General features: G+C 47.3%; 1 long non-coding RNA gene across 1 annotated transcript; it reads left to right on the top strand.

Moving 5' to 3' along the window:
• The first annotated feature begins 1,644 nt into the window (after positions 1-1,644).
• On the top strand, positions 1,645-13,329 carry LOC121588068. Its single transcript, XR_006004148.1, has 3 exons — positions 1,645-1,837; positions 3,119-3,447; positions 12,996-13,329. It is a non-coding gene; the product is annotated as an uncharacterized LOC121588068 (long non-coding RNA).
• The last annotated feature ends 1,457 nt before the right edge of the window (positions 13,330-14,786 follow it).

Genomic DNA, 14,786 nt, shown 5'->3' with positions numbered 1-14,786 from the left:
CCAACGACGATGAGCGAGAAGTGTCCCACCGCTGGTGACAATTTGTCATTAGCAAGCGGAAGAAGTCATAAAGATGGAGCTCCCGGTCCGGATTACATGCGATTGCATCAGAAATGAGGTTCGCTTTTATGGCCGTGGCGTTTCTGTTTCCATCACTTTTCCTCATTTACTTTCCCCTTTTGCTTTGCATGCCGGAGTCTTTTTGAAAGCCATTTCCGGGAATGCCAACAACACGCCGCCGACGTCGTCGTCGTCACTGGTGTTCGCTGCACATATCTTAATCTGCTTACCAGACCGACCGACCCGGTTGGATGCCTTCGCTTTCTCTGAGCTCGAGCTTTCCTCTTCCCAAGGGGTGACAATACACGGATTCCATGTCATAGGCTCTGTTGTTTTGTGCGTGGGCGCGAGTGATCCGTGCCTGACGCCTGGTGGGATGTGCCTGGAGCGCAGTGTGAAAAGGGGGTTCGTCGCCTGGCGAGGCTTTTGCTCCCTCACGGGTCTATTTCCACACCGGTGTGGTGCTGATGATTGTGGTATTAATGCTAAGCGGCCCATTTTGAAACGCTTCGGTTGTTGGGTGGGTTTGGCGCAAGACTTTCAACTTTTGCCTATGGCGGTCATAAATCTTTACCCTCGCTTTGTTTTGGCCGTTTCGATATTGTCGTTGTGAAATTTGTCGTGCAGGAACGGTACTGCCTGCTTGTATATGCTGTAGAATGATCTACTAACTGAAAATGAAATATTTATGGAAATTTTAAAAAATCAAAATCCTCCCCAACTACCTTTCAACCCATTTTGATCAGACCACTCCACCCAGCCCTACATTGTACCATCAGTAAAGAAGAGTGGAACGAAAAACAGTTCTAAGCGTTACTCATAAAACATGTACATGCATTAGGTAAAAAAGGGGGGTTGGCGGACTTGAACCGTGTTGTGCAGCGGGCGGCGTGCTGCTGCTTTGTTGTGCGGGCCGGGATAAATCTTGAGCTCACTATCTCAAATCATTTCCAATAAGCTAGCGCCAGGCGCACGCCCTTACCATAAATATGCAATGCGCCGCCTGTGCTGCTAGTGCTGCCAGCGCTGGGTGTTTTATCACTGCGTGGTTCAACCTGCTCGCATCCTTTTGCATGATGCGGATGCTTTCGTTTATACGATCGGCACTCAAACGGACCCACCGAAAAGCTGCGCCCGTATTCCCCAAGTCCCACCCACCCGAGTGATGTGCGGGACGTTTGCATAGCCAAGTGGAACTCCCTCTGTACACAAAAAAAGCAAAAGATGAACAAAACGGGAGAGCTAGGCTGCTTTCGAAATCAATCTACTTCATGCAATTCCCCAGCTGGGGAGAGTTGCCCGTGTGTGGTTCGGTGAAAAAAAAAAAAGATTATTTCATGAAACATTCATGCACTTGATTCGCTTTGCCAAAATCCTCCAGAATTTGATCTAACTGAAACAGGGAGCTTGTGTATGAGAGAGAGAAAGAGAAAAAGAGAGAGATAGAGAAAGAGTAAGAGATTACTCGTTGCAGCATTGTAGTGTGCGGCTCTACTGCGATGTGGTTTGTGCCGCTACTGCTACTACTGCTGTGCATGGTCGTAAAATCGTAGCAAGCTATGGAAATGGTTGATGAGAAGCAATTGTCAATTGACGTGCCCCGGTGGTGTGTTGTGTTTTGGTTCATCCCGATTTCGGGAATGTTTTGCGTCCGTTCTTTGTCTGTATGGGGGTTTTTCTCTCTCTAAAGATCATCGCTGTAAAAATACCGAATCGTTAAGTGTGCAGTCAACAGGAAAGAACAAAACTGAAGAACCGGGATATTGCTGGACAAAAGGTAGTCTGGGGGGCTGTTCGTTTGTGAAACGAGGAAATAACGTGTAGAGGGTGATCTAGAGGGTAAAGGGAACAGCGAAAGAGGGGAAAATCCATTAAACGGCACATTAGATGAGTGTGGGAGGATTTTTATTCGGGTTCAGTTACTACAGCTCGCCACATCTCCTCCCATCCCCCGGTGGCACGAGCCTGACTATTGAATGGCAGTAATAAAAGGCTTCGACAAACTATAAATAAGGATGTCAGCATTGGACCGGCCGGTATGCCGTGTGTGAACCAGGAGGGACGTGTGTATGTGAGCACATATTGTTCACTGGATCGTTTGCCCGCGTGCATAATGTCACCTATACAACGTGCGCAAACACATCTACACACACACATGCATGCCCACAATAATGGAATAGGTAATAGGAGAAGCATCCATAATGTCCTTCTAGCTCGAAGATGTATTTCTTCATGCATTACGGCAAGTGTTTCGAGAATTCCGCTACCCACACATACATACACACACATACACACAAACTCAAATCCACAAAGCTTCCGGAGGGCACCGAAGACGAAACGTGCTGCAAGGCCCTGGCACAAGCACTCGCACGGAATGGAAGCACCACATTACCCACATACACAGGGAGAGACATGTTCACTGTACAGTCCCGTGGCTGTAATAAAGTGAAACTATTTATGACCTACACGCCGCCAGTGCCAGCGTGCACTGGGCCACCTTTTCCAGCGTGGACCAGGCTGGCGACGGACGGAAAGGTAAGGGGTTTGAACGTCACCGGGTGGTAAAAAGGTATGCACAACGATACCGTCCGCATGTTAATGCTACAATTGCTGGCCGGATGGGACCCGCCGGGTACAGCGAAACTGATCTTCCAACCGGTTAGGAGAGGTTGAAGGTGGTACAATCCACCACCAAAGCAGGAGGCGATCCATCAAACTTAAATAGACTACACCAGCATAATGCTTGGTGTGATTTACTGAATCTCGGAGCGCTAGTTACTGGTGAAGTAAGAGTGGTAAAAGGCGGTGGCTTTAAAACACAAAACACCCTCCGAAACTCTTGAGACGGTCGCTGGAAAGGGTGAGAGTATGATTAGGCTAACGAAGCCCCATTTCATACGGTGTGTTGAGCTTTCCTGCTAGTACGATCGGGACGATGTTGATGATTTTGAATGCAAATGTTGTGTGTTTGTGCTGTATTATTGGTACTTTTTCTTTGCAAGCAGCTAGGAAATAATGCGATGTTTGAATTACGTTTTCTTTTCCATTTCATTCACAGCACAACGTGCCCGCAACGCACGTTGCCTGCTGCTATCGGTTCATCGTGCAAGAAACAGATCGTAAATCATGGCGCTACTCGCACCACGGGGCGGATGTAAATGAGTGTGCTGCGCCATCCTTGACACTCGAGTAATGTGTGTGCACGACCGCGCTCTCTACCCCGCAGTTGCCCAAACGGTATAAAAAATTGCATTGAAAGCGCTTGCTTGAAGCTTTAATATTGCCTCCGTGCACGTCATCGCCCCCGGTGCCTGTGACAGCAGCTTCCGGCAGATGGATACGCACCCGTCAATCAGTCACTTCGGCCTGCGTCTGCTCGTATTCGGGGTAAGTCGTAAGCCGTTTCGGTGTTTGTAGATGAATTCTCTGATCTCGACAACCACAAATCGCTGCAATGGATGTTTGCATTCTTTACCCTGTAACGCTGTAAGAACGTGGAAAAGGTGTTCATTTTTTGCCTTTGTTCTTTTTTTTTGTTTTTTTGTTCTTTTTTTCTCATTTTTGGGTAGAAATATTGAATTAAAATGAGAAAAGGAGGGGGGGACTCAGCTTCAGCACTTTCTAGACAGATATTAATACATTCTGCCGGCAGAAGGTTTACTCCCAATTGTAGCAAAGAGTAAGCAACGATAGCAAGCAACAGCCAGAATTAACATAAATCTCTTCACAATATCAAAGAGCTGCCTTGTTCGTGGGGTTCGTCTGGAGGTGTCTCGGTGAGTGCGACTGTTTGGTTAAGTTTGTGCCCAAGCGACATACGACCTTCAGGGCATCCTGCGGCTGGTATAATCGTTATGAGTTTTTTTTGTCAGTTAGAGGTTGGTTGTTGATTTGAATAAATGGAGGGTTAAGGACAGGCCGGATGAACGGTACTAAGTGTTGTCGGTTTTATTGAATTTCATGAATGTGGATTTGCGAAATCTATCTGGCTTACCAATGTCAATAATAGCTAAATTCATATTAGTTATATAAATTGTTACATATAGAAAGATGGTTGACTCCCTTCCTGCAAACCAACAAACGATGAAGCCAACTTATTTTTAATGTTTTTTTTTTCATGAATCCTGACAGCCGTTATATAGTACCTAGGAGCCTGCTTCACTTCGAACCTTCCCTTCTGCTTCCCTTATTTCCTTAAGTCAACAGCTGGCAACAGAATATCACTCCAGAGCAGGAGAGCAGGCCAAAGTCAAACACGTGCCAAAAGATATGCTGCCTTTGACGGGATGCATCGTATGTCCTTTTGATGGATGTTTATGCTAAGAGGCACCTTCGTCAAGGATGTCGAAGGCAACAAAACAAAAACCATTCGTCTGTCGCATTCTCCCCTCTGCAGCTGCCTTTTCCTTGGGCACATAAACGCAAATACATATCGCGAGGTAGAGCCAAACATGTAAATAAGAATGCTATTCCGACCTTTTTGCCTTTTTTGAAACATTCTTTTCTTGGAATGCGACCTTGAACGGAAACATTTTCCATTCTGGACAGATTGCTGGTCGTATGAGCAATGCGGAAATGTGAAGCTGTTTAAAGCCTACATAACATGCTGGTGCTTTTTGTACCACCTTGAAGGGACCAGGTAGTTTGCCAGTGTTTTGGTGAAAGGTTTTTATCAGTCTCACCATTGTTCGGCGCAAATCAACAAGAAAAATAAATAAAACATTTATCACCGAACCTATTTCCCATCGCATTTTTCTTTGCACAATCGAAAAAAAGGAACAATTTTGCTGTGTCCCTTTAGTGCCTTCCGTTTGTGCCCTAACGCCCTTCGGTTCAATCAATTCTGAGCGATGTTGGTCTACCGCTGCTCATGTTTGTTCAATTTCAGAAATAAAAGCTCCACCCCGAAGCGATTCGTCACTGGTGTGTACTCGTCTCGCCGGGTAGGCAGATCGTCAACAGAAATCATCTGTTGAGCAGCAGCTCTGCGTCGTTCACTAGGCGTTGGCTTCCCTGTTTGGTTGATGTGAAATGATCACCCCTTTTTGTGGTGTGGCCTGCGATATTTTACGGCTCTCGGTTTATGGTTCAATTTCTCTTGTTCCTCCCGCGCACGCACCGCGCGGCTCGTAACGATAGGTCGTGCTGGCCCGGGGGGACGAAAACTGCCAGCAAAGGCAAACAAATCATTGTCTGGTGAGGGTGGATACTTTTTTTTTCTTTGTCAAACCGTTATCCAACTGGTTCGCAAAATCAACGGATTTGACGTACCGGTGTGTGATTGAAGGGTGATTGATCTGTTGTCGCTGCAATTTAATAGGACAATTAAGGTACAAGTGAATTGTTGAATTGTAACTGAAAGAAAGAGAAAAGGTTGACAGAAACTGTTTGTGTAACGGTTACCATGGAGACTGATGTTACGAGACCTTTCAAAGTTTCAAATATCTTTAGAAAGATTGCAAATGGAGACGCCTGGTCGTTTGTAATATATCATCTACCTAACAGATATGACGTAACGTATGGAGAGATATTCTGACTCTACACTACTATAAATAGCATCATTCGTTACGTTGGCCGTTTTCTTTATTGTATTTTTTTTAATTTATTAAATGAAAAGAATAAATAATTCAAATGGAGGCGCCTGGTCTTTCATACGGAAGGCAAAAGAGTTTACTTAATCGAACACTTTGGTTATACTTTTGGTAAGGCGTGCAGTTGCAATCAAACCGTATGTGTGTGACGAAATATGTTTATTGATTCCTCATTAAACATCACAACAAACGCAAACGCGCTCGGTCGCTTAAATATTTAATGCATAACTTCATAATACGCACATGCCATATTTAGCTCCCTTATGCGAACGTGCTCGACACTAAACCATCTGCGAAGCATTCGCTCTACGAAAGGTAGCATCGCCTCATCGAAAGTGATTGATTATCATGGTGATTCATCCTTTCCTCGAGCTGCTAACTATCTTTAGCTCCAGCGCACCACATGATTGATTGACTTTTCTTCACTTTCCCTCTTTCATCGACACACATACTCCCACATGCACAGAATCGCTCTTGAAGGATGTATAACGCACATTCCGAAATAATGTCATATTGTTTTCAGCGAGCGAAACCACTCACGGTTCACGGACTCAGCCTCTGTCGAGCGTTATTATCACTCGGTTGCCAACAAATCCCAACATGTGCGCGTGCACTGATTATTGGCGTTCCATGTGAGAAAGCTAGCGTGTGCTCATCCTCTCCCGCAATCCCCCCACTCACTCATTCTCTATTGGGATTAAGACGTATCTGCTTTTACCGAAGTTCATTACAGGTCAATGGCGGGACTGGTTGCCAACCAACTGCCAGTAGAGGTAGATTTTCTCTATCGAATCACTCGACGGTATCGCCCTTAAGAATACGCATTGATTGATTGCTTGTTGCGAAGAAACCGGCAAAGCTGTTGGTGGAAGCTCGTACCACAATCTGCGCTGCTGAACGGTATAATTAATGCAAATGAAGCCATTTCAAAGCCATCGTTCGTGTAAGATCAAACGCAAACTAACGTCACGACCAGAAACGCTTTCGGGAACTGGTAAACGGTTTCACGCGAAAGAATGTGGTGGGCATCCGTTCCCCTTTGCCGCTGCCTCACCACAGCCAGGTGAAGAGGTATTAAAAAGACAGTCACTCCGGAAAGATGCAAAGATACAGGCGCTGCTTCCTGTCTCTGCCTGTCTACTTCTCGTTGGAATGGCCCAAACACATCAAACTATGCTGTGGTATCCCGCCAGCTTATCACATTTATCATCGGATGATTAGCTGCACTCGACTACTGCACTGGTTTTTCACTTGCTCATTTTCCTACTCTTTCGCTCTCCTTTTCACGCACACACACACACAGGTTCCATTAGTTGGCAATGAGTAATGAGTTTCTGTACCAGTTCTTCCTCAACATGACGCTCTGTTGTGTAGTGGTATCGGTGAAGTATCTGGGCAGGACACGATGCATTTTCCCGGTACGAGCGACTCCTGCCAACACGAACTTCAGCGACCGGGCTTGACGAGGCTTGATTGTAAAGCCAAAGCGACAGCTGAAAAGCCACCAACTATGCCGGGGTAACAGATAAGCTCCGATGCAACGACGATGGGGGCTGTTTGCCTTGTGTGCGCTTCGGTTTTGTATGCATGTGTGCTGTTGGGCTTATCGGAGTGTATTTAACTGACACGTCACAGTGGCAGATGTCTTGTAGCATTTATTTATAATCCTCTCCTCTCGTAACTGGCCACCCCTCCGGGGGCTCGGGCCGTTACCAAATGCGTAAAGCAAGCGATTGCTGGTAAAAAAGCACCGAGCCCAAGCTATTCCCACAGCAATGGGATGAAAAATCAGGCTCAGGCCTTGTGGAAAACACATTTTTACACACACACATACACACAGTTTGCTGAAAGTACACGCACACGTCCAGGAATGGCTCGTTTCGGTAAAAGAAACACCGAAAGAAATTATCTCTTATTTTCTCAGCTAGATGTGCCGGGCGGATGAATGGCTAGATGAGTGGAATTTTCATTCCCCCATCTTCTCTATCCCCTTATCCGTGTACCACCGCTTACCAACATGCCCGCCCTGTCCGTGCTCATTGTGCGTTACTTTCCCGGTGGAAGGTTTTTTGAGCTGACGCCCAAACAGGTCTAACGAAGCGTGGAATTGCTCGAATTTTGTCAGATTGTCAGGCAGCGTTTTGCCGGCGCAGAGTTGATAAGCCTTGCGGGTTCTGGATATCATGTGTGTGTGTGTCACGCTGATGAAAAGAGCCTCGGCAAGCCACAACCGTGGGGAGGGGGGGGGTGGGGTGGTAGGATGATTCCGATCGAGACCGCGCTCTCGCACACATTGTTGCCGTTTTCTCGAGCGGCTGGCTCTGCATCTCTGTTGTAAATTGAATTTGCATAGATTTAACGTTTAGCAAGGCGAAGCTGGCAGGATGAATTGAAATGCCGCGAGTGTAGCATTCCAGCAAAATGGAATGTTTTGATTGCAGAAAAATGTACTACAAATCAAGTTCAGCCGAGTTGTTGTAGACAGAGGTGGGGCAAAAAAATCACACACACACACAGGATTAACATTGTCGAATATGGCTTGCCATCTTGGAGATGTTCCAGGAAAAACAATATGCCAAACAAGCGCACACACTGAGCGGTGGCTTCACTTTGCACATTTAGCAAACGAGGGGGTGCGTGCCGCCGCCCACCCGTTTGGCCAACAACTCCGATCGATTACAGTCATGTTACAATCGGGCCACTTCTACGGAAAATACTTTTACCGTACCGGCCACTGGGAGCGAAAACAATGGCACTCCGGTGTCGGGGAATGTTGATTGAATGACTGTAGAAGATGAAACCAACCGTTTTTCACCGTTTGTGCGTGCGAGAGGGAGGAGAGGTAGAAATATGTGGGTGCTCATATTTTTCGTAATTCATTCTCAAGAAGCCTCCCTATTCATAAAACCTCTCACCCATCCATCACATCCTTCCGACGTGCCGTGGTTCGGTTGTAACACACAAACACGGGAACATATGTACGGGAGTGTCCAAAGGAAAGGGGGAGAAAATGATCTACCAAACGCCGTCTACGTTGGCGAGTGTTTTGTTTGCCCTCGGAATGGGGCCAAACATGTTTTGAGCCAATATTTGCTAAGCGTGCGCGGTTCAGATCGAGTGGCTGGAAGGGCAGGGGGGGGGGTATACAACCGCATACCATCGCCCCCTCGCAGCGCAGGTGAAAGTTCAAGATCCGCTCAAGGAGTTCGCGCAATCACTACCGCCCACGGACGAAACAAAACAAACTACTTGAAAAACTTTGCAGGCCAACCCAAGCTATGGTCTAAGCAAGCTGGGTGGGGTTGGGTTTTTGGGGCGCCTTTGTCGGCATTCAGATCAGATTTCGATGGCTCAGGACCATCTTCCGTGGCGTGTTTCGGGGTTCTGTTTCCATTTGTTTGGCGGATTAAACGCGTGTGTGTGTGTGTTCCTGGGCGGCGATAAAGCAAGGGCACGATATGCTGGTCGGCTGAATGAGGCACTTCGCTCTCAACATGGCAGCAGCAGGAAGATGAGAGTGAAGGATCGACTTTCAACGGCGTATCCATCCCGCCCTGTTACTTCGGACGGTAATTTAACACCACACTGAAAAGAATTCTCAGAACAACAGACGCTTTCTCTGTTTCTTTGTGGAGCAGTGCTTGTCCTATGGCTTTTTCGCTGCGTTTAATTTCGCAAAGATTAACCAGCCACCATGCCAGGTGAAGTTTTGTTTGCACCGGGATGAATTCGAGGTACGGCGAATTGCGCTCGCTCTTACGCTCCGGCAAGAAGAACATTTAGGCGCAAACAACATTATTAAAGCACGCCTAGAGCAGTGTCTAGGAACACTGGCTAAGCAGGGATATCGTCCTACTTCTAGCGGTAATTCATTTAGAGTTTCTGTTCCCGCTCCTGTTTTCGTTAACACAACGCAACTAAAGCGGCGAAAAAAAAAAACACAAAAACATCGACATTTTTCCACACGCGTCTGTGTAGTGTGTAGGAGCTTAATGTCACTTTTTCGTGTTCCGGCCCGATTGCGATGAGATTATCACCTGGGGCAGGCCAGAAACGGACGACAGCGCGACCGGCCGGCGAACGTATTGCCTCATTGCTAATTCAACAGGCGCGCGCTACGGCGCTACCCGGGTCAGATAAGCGGCCCCCAGGTGTGCAGTACGGCAATCCTGCATGCCTGAACAACCATAAGCCCAGCGTGGCCGTGTAAGTGGCGCACCAGCTGACCATCACCACCAAATTTCCGCCCCAAAACCAAGTCCGCTCGATCTGCATGCATGCTCTGTGTGTTTGCTTTACTACTGTTTGATTAAAGTAAATGTTGTTGTGTTGTTGTTTTTGTTTTTTTCTTCACCATCGTGCAATGAAGCATACACAGATCCTAATGGGGTTGGCGCTTAATCTGCGCACATGGGAAAACAAATAAAATCTTTTACTTTGTCCGTTTCGATGGATGACATGTGCTCGAGCTTGCCCGTTTCACGCCGGCCAGGTGCATTAATTTGTGAATGATTGTTTCCGACAAACCTGCGTCAACATCCTGCACACCCTCGTGTTGCTTGTGTTTTCTAAAACGTGTTCGAACTGTATGTCAACGACAAATAAATAGCAAACGGGGATGTAACTGAGCGTTAGTGATTTTATGGTAACATACACACACTCTCATGCTAATAACCGTACTGTAAACTGTTGGGATGGATAGGAATACCTAAATCAATAGTCAGTAAAGGCATTTGCTATGATATGTTATTGCTTTTTTATTTAGTAATTTCCTAGAGCAACTGGCTTTCCAATATCCAATCAATGTTGTGATTGAAATCAATGAACTGTTAATTACAATTTTGGAGAGCAGGAGATAATTACAATTTTGGAGTTCCTTTGAAATAATTTCAAATGTTTACACTATTGAAATTGCATTTCACCAAACCCTTTCTCTCATCTTGCTTCATTCAATATATAGTTTGAGTTTTTATTTATTGAAAAACTGAAGGTATTTTATGTTAATTTTGCTCTCCTTTATTTCAATTTAATCTTTCCAACATCGATTGTTATGTCCCGACATTACTGTCCCCTTACTGCGCTTCCTTCTGGCATCGAAAATCGAAAATTTACACGGTCGGTGTAAAGCAAGGTTACAGAGGGAACCTGTACGAACAATTCCACTCATATTTCGGTACCGCTCAACATCTTCGGTACCATCAAATATTCACACCCGATCGTGCCGGTGTGCGGTCCGCCACGCACAACATGGGCCCAATTTAAGCCCCAAAAGTGTCACATCCCGCGGTTTGTAAATGAGTTTGTAAACTTTTGCACGCATTGTACTACAAAAAAAGGTAACCATCACGCTTAATCGACCAAAAGACGAGCCAAGATGGGAGCTCAATCGCCTGCTGTTCGCACCGGATGGCACCAAACGGAAAGGGACAGCCGCTGCCAAAACGGTCTATCTCTGTATAATTTTGCTTCAATGGTTTCGGGGGGATTGGGTTCCGTCCGGATGGGAAGGAGTGGCGCTGACTTTGATTTAAACGTATTCAAAAACCAACCCACGGCGGTGCAGGCTTTGTCGCTGCCGTTGGGCTTTGGGCATCACAAATCATTGAGCGGGGTAGTACGATCGGAAGGAAATGGTTCTTTCCTTTGGTTCTGGGTGAGCCATTTGCTGGGGAGTTCGTTCCGAGGGGTAGGTGAAAGCGGTGCGTTATTTATGCGTAAATTGACCCTGTAACACAATGGGCGCGGTGAAAGATAGTGGAAAGAGGTGTACGACACCTCACCACTGCTTTCAGCTTTGTTGTGAGACCGGGCTTTTTTGTGCCGGGCTTTTTGTTGGTGTGCCCCATGTGTCTTTTGTTTTGAAAAAATAATCCGAAATCTCGTTACCGCACGACACTCCCAAGTGATGGTGCGTAGAGACTTTGCGACTTTCCCCCCCGCTGTGGCGGTGGTGACTGTGGGCAGCTTCCAGCCAACTGTTTCCATTCCGCAACACAGCGTATGAGCCCAAAACGGCGTTGGTCCTAATATGGCGCTGCCACCGAATGAATGGTGTCCATTTCGGGCCGTCCGTACAGCATAAATAAACGAGTAGTGCCAACTTGCCCCGGGACCGAACGGGTGAACGAACGAACGAGGGCGACTACCGCCCCATACCGTCTCCCTTTAGCCGCCGGGAGTTTTGGTTTTATTTATTTTTTTTGTTTTGCCGAACGTTCTACCCCTTCCCTCGCCCCACCACTCAAGTGCCCATTAGTGCCATCTGGTGGTGTTGCGGGACAGGACCGTCCGCGTACACACGACCATGAACGTCCAAAACTAGCGTTTAATGGCTCTCGAACGACTCACCAATTTTCCAAACCAACCAGTGGAACTCTGAACTGGAGGAAGGGGAAACGGGTGGTGTGATGTGAGTGTGTAGTTCGCGTGGCCAAATATTTCCCCGCCCAAATGATACCCGGTCATGGTTTTGGGAGTGTATGTGTGTGTGTGACAGTGCGCACCATTAGTAGTAGTGTTTCTATCGGGCTTTTACGGCCACCAGGGAGAGACCGACACACTGTCGGCAATCGGTGCAAATAGGGTAGGTTAGTGTGAGACCATGTAATGGATGGTTAGCTCTGCAACTGCGTTTGCAGTTCATTTCACTCTGCAAAGAGCGAGCCCGCATGGAAGGGTAAGCTAAGTTCGGTGCGAGTGGTTTTAGATTGTATGCAAACAGCGTGGTCAGCACCTAACTGAAACCTGCCAATTTACGTGCTGGCGGTGGTGTTGTGGCAATACGTTATCACCTTCGTATTTGGGAGGTTTCGGTTCACTTTGGGACAGCAAAACCATTGACTCAATTACACCGAGCACGGACTAATGGAGTCGTGCAGGGAGGAGATGGTGGAGCGATTGCTAACTTTTAACCGCATCCTCTTTGCGCCGAGCAACCTTTTGTGACACCGTCATCGACACATGGTATTAGGGGCGTTGGCGTGGTTCGACGGGAACTGGTGGGAAAAGTATTTGCGGTTCATTAGCTGGTGGTGTGGTTCGGGGATGTAGGTTTGGTAGGTTCGTTTGAGGTTGTAGCCCGTGACCACCGAACAGCATGCGCTCGAGAGCTGAGATAAATACATAAATCGCATTTCGTCTATTGGGGGACCCCTATTAACAGGGCAAATAAAAACAGCGTAACGGAAGGGGAGCAGTTGTACATTTAATGTGTTTAAAAACCCAGTAGCGCATACAGCTCATTTACAGCTGGGCGATACGCTACCACTTATTCAAATGTACTTTGGCTGAGTATTTATAGTGTTTTGGCATTTGGCTTTCTTGTTTTCTTTATTTTTGTTACAGCACATCAAAATGATTTTTTCACAGAACCTCGTACGAATTCGAACGTAGTGCTAAAAGGCCAACAAAAACCGGCGGATCTCATACAGATATCCTTCTAGAAACTCCATCTCGAAGACGACCAACCAGCGAACTAATCCAGTGAAAAAAGGCGCTTAAGAAAATAAGCACACTTTTTAAAAATCATATTTGATCCCGCCCGCTGACAGTACTCCATCATTTATTAATCTGGCGAACGCGTGGTATGAAGCAGGACTGTGGCCCCAACATTTCTGACACATAAAGCCACTGTCTTTGCGCTCGCCAGTCGCTACTCACGCGTGCAATAAACGGTATGAAAGAGAAAAGAAAAAGAGTTGAAGAAATAATCTAACGCTTCCACATCAGTGGAATTCCCCCCCCCCCCCTCTGTCTCTCTGCCCAGCGTGCTGTCATTTTGGGCTGCATTCGCAAAGTCACTCGTCGACGCGAGCCCCGGGGTGACATTTTTTGCTGGTGACAAACGCACGTTTCATAACGCGATGGCGCTGCACTTTTGCGTCCGCCCGTTGCGCGATACAAGCGCGCGAAATACGTGTCCGCACTGATGGTGTTGTGGCGATGGTTGGAAGCATCATCAACCACACACGCGCACAAACAGGCACACATATGCAGGGCAATAGTAGAAGTAAAAAAAAAAGATTCATACATAATGCAAGAAAGTGAATATGTGTGTATGTGTGCATGTGCGCGGGCTAAGTTTGCCTCAAGCCACGGCGACACAGCGACAGTCACTAGAGAGCGCGCCATACGATAAGCGCTAACGTCGGCGATAAGCAGCACGAGACCGGACAGGTTTGAGCTTTTGAGCATCCACTACTGGTGTTAAATGCGGGTGGGCAACGAAACTCTACAACGACTATGGCAAAAAAATGGCACACCTCCTGTCGCCCGGCCTCCGTCGTGCACCGACCAGCCGCGAAGGAGACTGGTCCTGGCGATGCCGTCGGCTTCCGTGCGGCAAATATATGCCCGCTGCCTTCCCGTGCTGTCGAAGCGGATGGACGAAGCGGACCCGCCGACCACGGTCTTGCACCAAGTGCCTCCCTCCCGCAGCGTCTTCACCGACAGAGATTCGCGCCTCACGGCTGCCTTCCAGCTAGTTGCCCCAAGCTTGCGGGGGCCTATGCGGACGGAAGGGGAATCCTGCCAATGTCGAACACCTTGGTCAGTTGACACGAGGGAACGAGCCCGGGTAGTAAAGGAGAGGATGGTGACCACGCCTTCTCGCCAAGTAGTGTCCAGTCAAGATTGCCTTGGGTAGGGTCTCGAAGGGAGTACAGGGCTTGTGTGGAACGGATCTAAATACTTTCGGAATAATCGGAAGTAATAGTCTCTTGCACAAAATTTCTCCTTTTGCTACTACTTATTTTATTTTTCTTCCACTGGAGTCGTTTACAAGCAACATGCTGCTCTAGCGATTGCCTAGAGCATTTTCCGCGAAAATATAATTATATTTAGTAAAACGTTTTTTCCGTATTTTAGTGTAATCCTGTTCTGGAACGTAAGAAGAAAATAGTAATCGCTACGCGGAATCGAACCAGGGTTCCTGTGCGCAAGTTTGCCAACTTGCGCTTGTTGCCGCGCAGCTCTGATGCATGTGTTCCGCAAGGAAACAGTTTTGTCGGCTTAGTAGTAGTGGTACTACTAAGCTCCGCCTACGCTCACCGTAGGCGCCTACGCATACGCTCACCGCCTACGCATACGCTCACTGGTACTCACGTCGCGTGAGCGACATCCTTCCCCTCGTAATCC

This window comes from Anopheles merus, chromosome 2R (genome assembly GCF_017562075.2).
Source record: "Anopheles merus strain MAF chromosome 2R, AmerM5.1, whole genome shotgun sequence".
Lineage (NCBI taxonomy): Eukaryota > Metazoa > Arthropoda > Insecta > Diptera > Culicidae > Anopheles > Anopheles merus.
This window is presented reverse-complemented; position numbering and strand designations above follow the sequence as displayed.